Source organism: Emys orbicularis, chromosome 8 (assembly GCF_028017835.1).
Source record: "Emys orbicularis isolate rEmyOrb1 chromosome 8, rEmyOrb1.hap1, whole genome shotgun sequence".
Taxonomy (NCBI): domain Eukaryota; kingdom Metazoa; phylum Chordata; order Testudines; family Emydidae; genus Emys; species Emys orbicularis.
In genome coordinates this window covers 62,554,981-62,566,405 of record NC_088690.1, presented here as the reverse complement: position 1 = coordinate 62,566,405, position 11,425 = coordinate 62,554,981, and the positions used below count along the sequence as shown (strand labels likewise).

Sequence of the window (11,425 nt, the reverse complement as noted above, 5' to 3'; positions counted from 1 at the left end):
CGCTACAGAGGCAGGCCACAATACGCCTGTCATCGAGCATCCACGAACGCCAACGTTTTCAATTGCCTGAAGCTAGGCACCAGCATAATTAGCCACACTAAGGCAGTCGGCCACCCCCGACCCCTGTGGGCAAGGGGCTGAGCTGGCAGAGCCGCTCCTCAGGAGACGTGCGGCTACCCCCCTTGCAAAGGTCAGTCCAGGCCAGTTATTTTAGGTGCCTAACCGCCACCCTGGAAAATCCGGGCCTGCAATGGCTCTCTCTGACGAGCAACCCGCAGCGCCCCCTTCATCCGCGGGAGCGGCCGCCCTGAACCGCCGCTGACTGATCGCGCGCGTGCCCACAAGGAGGAGGCAACAGTAGCCGCCAGGGGCGCGCTCAGGGCCGCTCTCGACTGCCGCTTGGCCCCCGGCTCTCGGTCCCTCGCGCGTGCCCGCTCCGCTGTCGGAATGTTGGCCGTCCTCTCGAACCTCAGCGCGGCTGCGCGACTCCCCCCCCTCGTCCCTGCTCCTCCCCTTCTGCTCACTCCCCCTCCCACCTCTCGGAGCGCCGGTGGTGGGGCGAAGCCGGGACGGGGCAGCCGGGCTGGAGCACGCAGAGTTCTGCGGTTGGTGAGCGAGGGGAAGGGGAATAACGTCTCGAGGTCCCCCTCCCGGGCTGTGCCTGGGCTGCCCCCTGTGTGCGGACGGGAGGGGGCGGTAGCTCGCCGCTGTTCCCTTTTGGGTCCGCCGGTGCCAGTAAAAGGGGTGGAGGAAAGGGGAGGGAGCTGCTTTCTTTCGGGTCCGCAGGCCTTGAGTCTCGCCCTGCCCTGGGTGGGCGTCTGGAGCCTGTGACAGGTCCCCGTGACCTCGGGTGGTTTATCCTGCCAGGGGGCGGTACCAGCTGTGACCTGCCGACATTTCTGCTGCCTCGGTGTTTAGCCCCCCCCCCCCCCCCCCCGTTGCTCTGGGAGCCGCCGGCTGCGCCTCCCCCGCCCTCAAGGGAGGAGAAGGAGACGTGAGGTGTGTTTGTTTTGGTGCGGGTGTTGCTGTGTCGTCCTGCTCCGTGTCCAGGTATTTTGTGTCTCTGTGTGTGTGCTTCCCTGCACTCCAGTGGTCCTTGGGTTAGTGCAGCGTTGGAGAGGGAGGTTTTGTGAAGCTGGGGTGTAATGGTAAAGTTGCTCGAATCTTGAGTTGGGGGGGGGAGAGGGTTAGGTAGAGGGGTTCCTCTCCTCCCCTCGTAGGAAAACTGAAGATACTTCCCAAGTCTAAAGCTAGCAAAGCAGCCGTCTGCATCTGTCTGTGTTTCTGAGGAGCACAAACACTTAATTGACACACAGCAAAACCCTTCATTCCCACATGGAGACACTTTAAAAACTCCTTAAAACTTAATCCCAAATGAGGGAGTCCTTTTCTGAAGGAGTGAGACTTGGCAGGTCTGCTCTACTGTATGTTTTTAAAGTGTGGCAATTACTTTAATCTTACTGTCAAGGGTTCAAGGATGGTCTTTTTGTATTTGATTTTCTTGTATGTTAATTACATATATCATATATCACTTTTCTTAGCAAGGGATTCTGAATGTGTTTCTGTTTTGAGCTATAGAAAAGATATAAAGTACCAGCTGCTTAAAAAAAATAAAAGCAACAACCAGAAAAAACCCTTCTGTTTAAAAGAAGTCTGTGTAGAAACATTTCTCATGTTTTCATTATTAAGCTTTAGCCAGCCTCATGATGATATTGATGACATGATGCCAAATCCGACTTTGGTAAAGAGCAGCCTACCCTACCTCCTTCACAAACTACCTACCTGTTAGGATTGAAAGCTACAAATTCTGTTCTCCACAAACCCATGTTACCCCACTGAAGTGTTCACTTGTCTTAAGCAAACTCCCAAGTTCTGCATGTCAATGCGCTTGGATCATTTTGTTTCGAGGGCTGAATTCAACTTTAAATTTTGGTTCATGTGCTAAGGTGTACATTTAGGGCCGCATACTACCCATGTCTGCACTGAAACTTCCAATGATGTCAATGAGAGGCTTGCATAAAGATCAAGGATATAGTGTGCTTTTTATTTTGTTACCAAACTTTTACTTACCATCACTATTAGTTCCTTATTTTGGCTTTCAGCATCACTGAGTGGGAAAATGTACTTGCATTTACGGTCACCTGTAGTTCTGCCCCTTGTTCCTCTCCTTCCCTATACTATTGCTCCAACTTTCCTGTCTCTATGCATCTGTCTTTCTTCCCTCTGCATTTCGTTCCCTGCAGCAATTTCCATTTCCTCTCTTTGTGCTTCACTCTCACCCTTCCCACCATTGCATCTCCTAAATTAATGAATAATGTTGACATATAAAGTGTTATTACTAGGCTTTACATTGTTAAGATGCTAATGAGATTAATAGGGCATGGGAATTCTCAGTCATTGTTTCAGCCTGTCTGCAGATTCAGGAAGAGAAGAGTACATCAGCTACTCAACCTTTCAATCATTAACTAAGTAATCTTTGCAACTGGTAGGGCAAGAATCTTTGTTTTTACTGAAAACCCAGATTTTGCAGAATTCTGGATATTTTATGTGGGCCACATAAATACACAAAGTGGAACAGATCAGCCCTTGATCTGGTTGTTTGATGTTTGTTATGACATGTTAGACAACTTAAACATAACATCCTTATGTAATTGACATTTGGAACATGTTAATTCCATTGACTATCCAAACAGCATTAGTTTCCTTTCCTTTCTGGTAGTGGTATAATTCAACCTGTGCTTCATTGGCATTTGTTTAGTAACACATCACTTGTGAATCTGTGTCTTTCACTTTTTTAATTCCCTTTTTTGCTTGTTTAGGTCTTTATTCTTGAAATATATAGAATCATAGAATATCAGGGTTGGAAGGGACCTCAGGAGGTCATCTAGTCCAACCCCCTGCTCAAAGCAGGACCAATCCCCAACTAAATCATCCCAGCCAGGGCTTCGTCAAGCCTGACCTTAAAAACCTCTAAGGAAGGAGATTCCACCACCTCCCTAGGTAACCCATTCCAGTGCTTCACCACCCTCCTACTGAAAAAGTTTTTCCTAATATCCAACCTAAACCTCCCCCATTGCAACTTGAGACCATTACTCCTTGTTCTGTTATCTGGTACCACTGAGAACAGTCTAGATCCATCCTCTTTGGAACCTCCTTTCAGGTAGTTGAAAGCAGCTATCAAATCCCCCCTCATTCTTCTCTTCTGCAGACTAAACAATCCCAGTTCCCTTAGCCTCTCCTCAAGTCATGTGCTCCAGCCCCCTAATAATTTTTGTTGCCCTCCGTTGGACTCTTTCCAATTTTTCCACATCCTTCTTTTGCAAGTCTAAAGTAATCTAGCAAAATAGCACCCCCTAGGGCATGTACACTTTTTAATGTTACACATTTGAGCCCAAGAATACAAAAAGGTCTCTTTCCCAAATGCTTGTAAGTGGTGAGGATCCCAGAGCCCAGGCTCCGGCCTGAGCCCAAACTTCTACACAGCAATTTTCAGCCTTTGAGCCCAAGCCCCTCGAACCCAAGTCAGCTGACCCAAGCCAGCTATGCCCATGCTGTGGGTCTTTTATTCCAGTGTAGATATACTGAAAAAGGTGTCTCCCAAATGCCACTCTTCCTTCTTGGTGGTGACCTGTGTGCTTTCCTTCATCTCCTAAGATGTTTAGTATTAGCTAACTTTTTTTAATTTAAAAAGTATTTTTAGTTAGTTTCCCGCTGTTGCAGGTACTGTAGTCTTGGGTTCTTCTGTTCTCATCCTTGTTTCCACAAATATGGTCGACATTTTGAATTCATTCCCATTGTGTTGCCCCTCTTTGCAGCTGTTAGGCCTGTCGGTATCCATGGGGCTCATGGCTGATACTGGTAAGAAAACTAGCTTTTGACTTAGTGGTAATTTTGGCATTGCAAGATGCAGGGATGACTCTATTCAGTGTCTACGAGGTATTGTGAAGAGCATGGTCACAACCAGTGCTCTCTCTCTTTTTTTCTTCACTCTAAGATAAGGATCCAGAGGGCCTTCGCAAACTCCTGTTATAATAGAGGCTCTTGTAACAAAATTGACTAGAGTAGTGTACTCAGTAGTGTCGATGAGCCACTCAGACTAGACACAAATCACAAGTAAATTAATTGTATGCAGTGTTGTTGTAGCCGTGTCGGTCCCAAGATATTGGAGAGACAAGGTGGATGAGGTAATAGCTTTTATTGGCCCAACTCTCACTAGCAGAAAATGGTCCAGTAAAAGATATTATCTCATCTACTTTGTCTCTCTAGGGAACTACTTGTAATCTAGAAATAAGAAATAAATCATTCACAAGTTTCTAACTTAAAAATGTAAAAAATTAAGAATCTGAATAAATGTAAGTTAAGCTATATAATTGCTTAAATAAATGTGTACAGATACATTATATCTTCCTGGTTATCAAAAAGAAGTTCCAAATTTAGTCTGAAAGCTATATTTTAATTGCAGATCACCATGTTTTAATGATTACCAACCAGTGAGAATCAACTTTCTTTAGGAAAATAACTAAAAAGTATTAAATGCAAGACATAACTTCCATTAAAATAATTTAAATTTCCTGCTTTCTTCTCGAAATTATGTTTAAAATTAGTGATTTAAATTGCTTTGATTTAAATCAATCTATCCTGCCTCCTTTATATGTCCTAAAGTAGGGGTGAGCAAACTACAGCCCGCGGGCTGAATCTGGCCCACCAGCCATTTTAAACTGGCCCTCGAGTTCCCACGGGGGAGCGGGGTCTGGGGCTTGCCCCGTTCTGGTGCTCCAGCCGGGGAGCAGGGTCACGGGCCACTCCATGCGGCTCCTGGAAGCCGCGGCATGGGCCCCCTACGGCTCCTATGCATGCCAATGGCCCCCTCCGGTGCTCCAATGGGAGCTGCAGGGGCGGTGCCTGCGGATGGGGCAGCGTGCAGAGCCGCCTTGCCATGCCTCCACATAGGAGCTGGAGAAAGGACATGCTGCTGCTTCCAGGAGCCGCTTGAGGTAAGCGCTGCCCGGAGCCTGCACCCCTGAGCCTCCCCCTCTGCCCCAACCCCCTGCCCCAGCCCTGATCCCTCTCCCGCCCTCCGAACCCCTCGATCCCAGCACGGAGCACCCTCCTGCACCCCAAGCCCCTCATCCCCAGCCCCGCCCTAGCGTCCGCACCCAACTCGCACCCTGGAGCCCCCTCCCGCCCCCTGAACTCCTAATTTCTGGCCTCACCCTGGAGCACACCCCCCCCAACCAGAGCCCTCACTCCCTCCTGCACCCCAACCCCAGTGTTTTCCCCAGGAATTGAAATTGTCCTGTGTGTGTGTGTGTGTGTGTTTGAATTTTCGGGGGGGGTGGGGGTGTCAGGGCCAATGAGGGGTGAGGCCGTGAAGGTGGGCTGTATGGGACCATAGTAAAAACTGAAAAATGTTTCATGACCATTTTATTAGATTTAACTCATGTTTTAAAATCATCACACAAATTAAAGTTGGCTACTCAAGCCTTCTATGAAGCACTACATCTACATCCTTCTTGGTTTCTTGTTATAATTTTGCACAACTCTGTTAACAAACTTCTTGAATGCAATGCGTTCATCTTTGATGGCTTCTCGTGTGTCTGGTACTTCCATTCCTTCAATTGATATGCACATTAATTAGTTCGTTCACATGATCAGGCAGAAGGCGATTTCTTTCAGAACACAAAATTCTATTCAATGAGGAAAAAGAACGCTCTACTGTAGCTGTTGTGACTGGGAGTAGCAAGAGATGAATTCCTACGTCTTTCATCCCAGGAAACACAGCACGAAGATCGGGTCAAGCCACTAGTGATGATAAAAAAAGAAGTTGAAGTGACATCTTCATTCATTCATCATATGATATTCCACTCTGTGTTCAAATTCTCTGTTCTGTCCTGAGCACATGACAGCCCCATTGCTGGTAGTGCCTCACTCCGCTCAACTATTGGTGTTTTATAGGACAGGGGTCTGTAAAAGCTACGTAGAGGTTGAGTAGAATCTAGAAGTCGCTGTTGTAGATTTTTAAGAATGAAGTCTGTGTACTTTTTCAGTTGTCTTAACAAACACTTCTTTTCCTCTTCACTTAAGGATTCAATATAAATGCCTTCATTAGTAAACTTCTGGACTGAAGTCTTTGCTTCTTCCAGTACTTTTCAATGGATAGCTCTCTGATTGATCCAAATGTAGCTTGTATTGCTGGACAAAGATCTACTACTGTTTGTAGCAGATGCCTGGATGCATTGTTTAATGACCCAAGTGGTCTCTCTCTTGTAAGTCTACTGTTGAAAACGGTAATAGTCTTCTCTGAAAGTAGTAGCAAAAGTAATCTACCAGCCTCACTACTTAGATCCATCCCATCTTGGTAGATACTTTCCAAAGCCAGTAATAATGGCTGGAGTAATTTTAAGACAACAGCCAAAGCTCGCTCAAGAGAAAGCCAGCGGGTTTTTCCAGGTTGGACTAATTTGAACTTCAGTCCCACGAAAGCTTATGCTCAAATAAATCTGTTAGTCTCTAAGGTGCCACAAGTACTCCTGTTCTTTTTTCAGTCCCAGTGTATCTTCTATGTTTTGCAAGACATTCAATCTTTTTGGACACTTGCTGAAAAAAGAATATAATGAAGACATTAAATTTATAGCTTTTTAAAAGTCTTTTGAAGAGTCTGCTGCTCGTACTAGCGCTAGTTGGAGTGGATGGCCTCTGCAGTGTGTGCATAGGAGAGATTAGGGTTACACTTTTCTCTGAGCAAAGCTTGTACTCCACCATGTCTTCCAGAGAAGTTTGCAGCTCCATCAAATGCACAAGCAGCCATCTGTTTGGGGTCCAATTGACAAGCATTTAACTCTTCTAAGATATGGGTTGTCACAGATGCAGCTGATGTGTCTTCTATAACTTGAACATCTAGAAAAGCATGTACTGGCTTACCACTGACATCAAGATAACGTACACAATGACTTAATACTTGATGCCCATCTGCATCGGTGCATTCATCAGCCATGTATGCAAATTTTTTGAATGTGGTGAGAGAGTCCTTCACTTTTTCAACTGTTGAGTCTTTCACTGTTGCACTGCATGCTTCTAGCCAGTCTGAGTTTCTTGCAGAAAGATAGTGAGCATTTGTTGGTCTTGTTCGGAACCAGTGTTCAGCTTCAGGATGAACAAGTGACAATGCACTTAACATTGGCCTCCGGTTTATAGTGTGGTATATCTCTTGCTTAAATAGAAAGTATGATGCCACAGCCTTGTTTGTTCACATGAACTGTGTTGTGTCTCCAGCATTCTTAACAGCCTCATGAAGTACTTCTAAAATTGGCTTTGAAAGTGGGCTTATAAGGCTTTCTGCATGTTGATGCATTCCAGAGGCGTGGTGTTTTGCAGCCTTTTCATATAGTTTGTCAGCATTGGTTTTGCTGATCGGTCTGACAGTCAAGCTCCCCACTTTTACCAATTATAGCATTGGGAAGCTTAACTTCTTCGTAAGCTTTTTTGCAAGAGGTGCACCAGTAGTCATCTTTTGTAACTTCAGTAAATGGGAACACTTTGACCGACAAACATTGGGAACTGCCTTTAGGTTCTGGAGACACTGTTTCTTCAGTAGGTAGTTGTATTTGTGTTTCGGGCTGGTCAGGTGTAGATACACCATTTGAACCTTCAGATGACATGTTGATATATTCTTGGTTCTTGATGTGTTCTTCACCTTGGTTGGTTTTTGAGGCCTTTAAGTGGAAAAATTGTTGCGTTGTTTTTTCTCTTTTCATTTTCACTTTGACCTGCAACGTATAAAAGAGAGATGAATAAATTAAATGTTTTGTTAAGATAATGCAAATTTAACATAAGGATAATGCAGATTACACCAAAACACATAAAGGTTCTAGATTTCTAAAACAAATATAAACATTTGTTAAAAATTTATTTAATTTAAATTGAAAAGTAAGCCATCATGGGATAAGAGGGAAGTTCTCTCATGGATCAGTGACTGGTTAAAAGATGGGAAACAAAGAGTAGGAATAAATTGTCAGTTTTCAGAATGGCGAGAGATAAATAGTGGTATCCTCGAGGGGTCGGTACTGAGACTATTACTGTTCAACATATTCATAAATGATCTGTAAAAATGGGTAAAAATGAGGTGGCAAAATTTGCAGATGATACAAAACTATTCAAGATAGTTAAGTCCAAAGCAGACTGTGAAGAGTTACAAAGGGATCTCACAAAACTGGGTGACTGGGCAACAAAATGGCAGATGAAATTCAGTGTTGATAAATGCAAAGTAATTCACATTGGAAACCATCATCTCAACTATACATACAAAATGATGGGGTCTAAATTAGCTGTTAACACTCAAGAAAGAGATGTTGGAGTCGTGGATGGTTCTCTGAAAATATCCACTCAATGTGCAGCGGCAGTCAAAAAAGCAAACAACATTGGGAATCATTAAGAAAGGGATAGATAACGAGAGAAAATATCATATTGCCTCTATATAAATCCATGGCATGCACACACCTTGAATACAGTGTGCAGATCTGGTCACCTTATCCCCAAAAAGATATATTGGAATTAGTAAAGGTACAGAGATGGGCAACTAAAATGATTAGGGGTATGAAACAGGAGGAGAGATTAAAATGACTGGGACGTTTCAGCTTAGAAAAGAGACGACTAAGGGGGGATATGATAGAGGTCTATAAAATCTTGACGGGTGTGAAGAAAGTGAATAAGGAAATGTTATTTAATCCTTCACATAACACAAGAACTAGCAGTCACCCAATGAAATTAATAGGCAGCAGGTTTAAAAAAAAACAACGGAAGGAAGTACTTCTTCACACAACATAAAATCAACCCATGTAACTTTGTCAGGGGATGCTGTGAAGACCAAAACTATAACAGGATTAAAAAAAGAACTAGATACATTCCTGGAGAATAGGTCCATCAGTGGCTATTAGCCAGGATGGGGAGGGATGCAACACCATGCTCTGAGTGTTCCTAGCCTGTTTGCCAGAAGCTGGGAATGGGCAACAGAGGATGGATCACTTGATGATTATCTGTTCTGTTCATTCCCTCTGATGCATCTGGCCTTGACCACGGTTGGAAGACAGGATACTGGGCCATTTGGACCATTGGTCTGACCCAATATGGCCATTCTTATGTAAAAATTATAATAAAAAAATGTTTAGTACAGAAACTCCCCAACATCATGACCTCTCAAGATCGCAACAATATGAGATAACAACCTTGGCAAATAATGCATTTTAAAAATCTTGGCCTAGTAGGAAACATATTTAAAAAAGTTTCCATTGCCAGTCACAAATCTAGCATTCTGGAGCAAAGTCACTAAAATATAGTCCAACAAACAAATGTTTATTTAACGTGCTCCTCACTTTTCCCTCTACCACACCCCACTCATTGGTGGTGTCCTTGGTCAGCGGAGACTCGGAGTTCAGAGGTGCTTTCATGTGAGTTCACCTCACAGGTGGGGGGCAAGAAGGCATCTTGCTCATTCCTCCAGCTGCTCATCGTTCGCTCTAGCCACTGTTGTTTGTTGTACCAACGTTCACTCCATCGCTCTGTTGCCAACGGCCCTGCGCCATCACCTTCTGCTGCCACCTGGCACTGTGACCTCTGCGAGTTGGTCTCTAGAGGTTCCACCCAGTGCTCAGTGATTTCAGCTGAGCTCTCAGTTGGGGAACCTCACTGCTAGTGCAGGCTGGGATATCTTTTCCACAGAAACTCTGTCCCACAGCAGGTCTAAGCACTTAAACCTGATTATCAGTGATTTCAGCTGTACTGGTCATTTAACAAAACAAAAGACAATCTATGGAGCCTAATCAGCTCTGTCTTTAAACAGTGGAGAGGGGCAGGTCAGATAGTACTTGTGACTCAGGCAGACCATCAAGCAAAACACCTGTCCCCATCCTCTCTCAATGTCCTCTATCATCAGTTCTACTGCCCTTTATTCATACAATAAGAATAACAACATTTCATTACCCCCGCATTCAAGTGATTTGTAACCCAACCCCAGCCAAAATCTATCACTTCGGCAACACAGCTCTGTTTGCTGGATACCTAGGTAGATTGAGTGTGAATGGAAATACAATCTGGTCCTGAAGGCTTTCCCCCCCATCCCCCAGCTCATCACTAGCTGTCAGGGAGAGCTCATTTAGACTTTGCTTACAAATCATAATTTGAAATTATTAGGTTGGCCAATATCGCTGAAATGAATTCACTGACATTGTCATAAAAACAACAGCTGTATAAAGAAGCTAGTCTATGTTCATACTTTTCAAATCTATTTTACTTTTTCAGATACACGTATTTTATCATACACTGTATATGCTTTTAAAGTGTGTATTAATGTTTCAATTTCAATTCAGATTTCCAAACAATCACTAAATTGACAACATTGCATGTAACTAGTTCACAAAATTGGGGTGGAGTTTTTTGGGGGAAATTCAGGGTGTGTGTACACCCCCAATAGAGGGGGTCTAGGGAAATCTATACTCAGATGTGGCCCTCGGGCCAAAAAGTTTGCCAACCCCGTCTTAAAGCAAAACAGGTCACAATCTTATTATTTTTCCTTTGCAGATCACCGTAGAAGAGCTCTGCCACAAATTAGGACATCAAGGGGATATACTCTTTTAGAGCAAATGGGTTGGGAAAAATGTGAGATGGGTTTGGACTTGAATAACCCTATAATGTTTTTAGGCACATGGTAACCAGAAATAAGAGAGAAATACTCCCTTGGAATAGTGTAGCTGTTCCCCAGTGAAATAGATGTTCCTATGGGTTCACAAACAAGGAGGCTGCTTAAGTGTGGACAGACCCATTGGTAGGTATAAGTATGTCTAAATTAAGCAGATATGACTCAGACCTAGAATGAGTTACGCAATAAAATATATGCTTTAGTTAAACCAGAGTAATGGACTTGATTAAAAAATTACTGGGTGAAATTGTATGGCCAATATTATGCACAAGATCAAACTTGATGATCATAATGGTCCCTTGAGGCCTTAAAATCTATGAATCTATAAAATGTGGAAAATTGAAAGGGAGCTCCTTTTTTTTTTTTTTTTTTTAAATATACTATCAATCAATCAGGTTTTCTCTAACCTCTGTTAAAACATATTTGGAATTAATGATGTAAGGAAGAAACAGTGAAACACCAGTTTTGGATGATAAGACAATAATTTGTGTCTAAAATGAGTGACATAGCTTGTACTGAGATACAGATGAAACCACCAATAGGAAATATGCATCATAGCGTAACTATTTTTGTAACAACTAAAAGGAACAATTTCAGGTAGAAACTTTATTATATCTATGTTTTCTGTGCACACTCTCCTGTCTTTGGTATGCTATAAATATAATCAAGGCCTCAAGTACTCTGCAGCAAGCTGGTCTTAAATGAATTAAATGTGAAACTGAGTAATACAATCAG

The 11,425-nt window shown here is 43.5% G+C and overlaps 1 protein-coding gene across 1 annotated transcript in view; it reads left to right on the top strand.

Annotated features, from left to right (window-relative positions):
- Nucleotides 1-597: 597 nt before the first annotated feature.
- RABGAP1L (RAB GTPase activating protein 1 like) overlaps nt 598-11,425 on the top strand; it is a 525,385-nt gene continuing 514,557 nt past the window's right edge. Inside the window, exon 1 of the mRNA XM_065408876.1 lies at nt 598-609. The gene's annotated coding sequence lies outside the window, so the exon portion shown is untranslated. The remainder of the gene's footprint in view (nt 610-11,425) is intronic.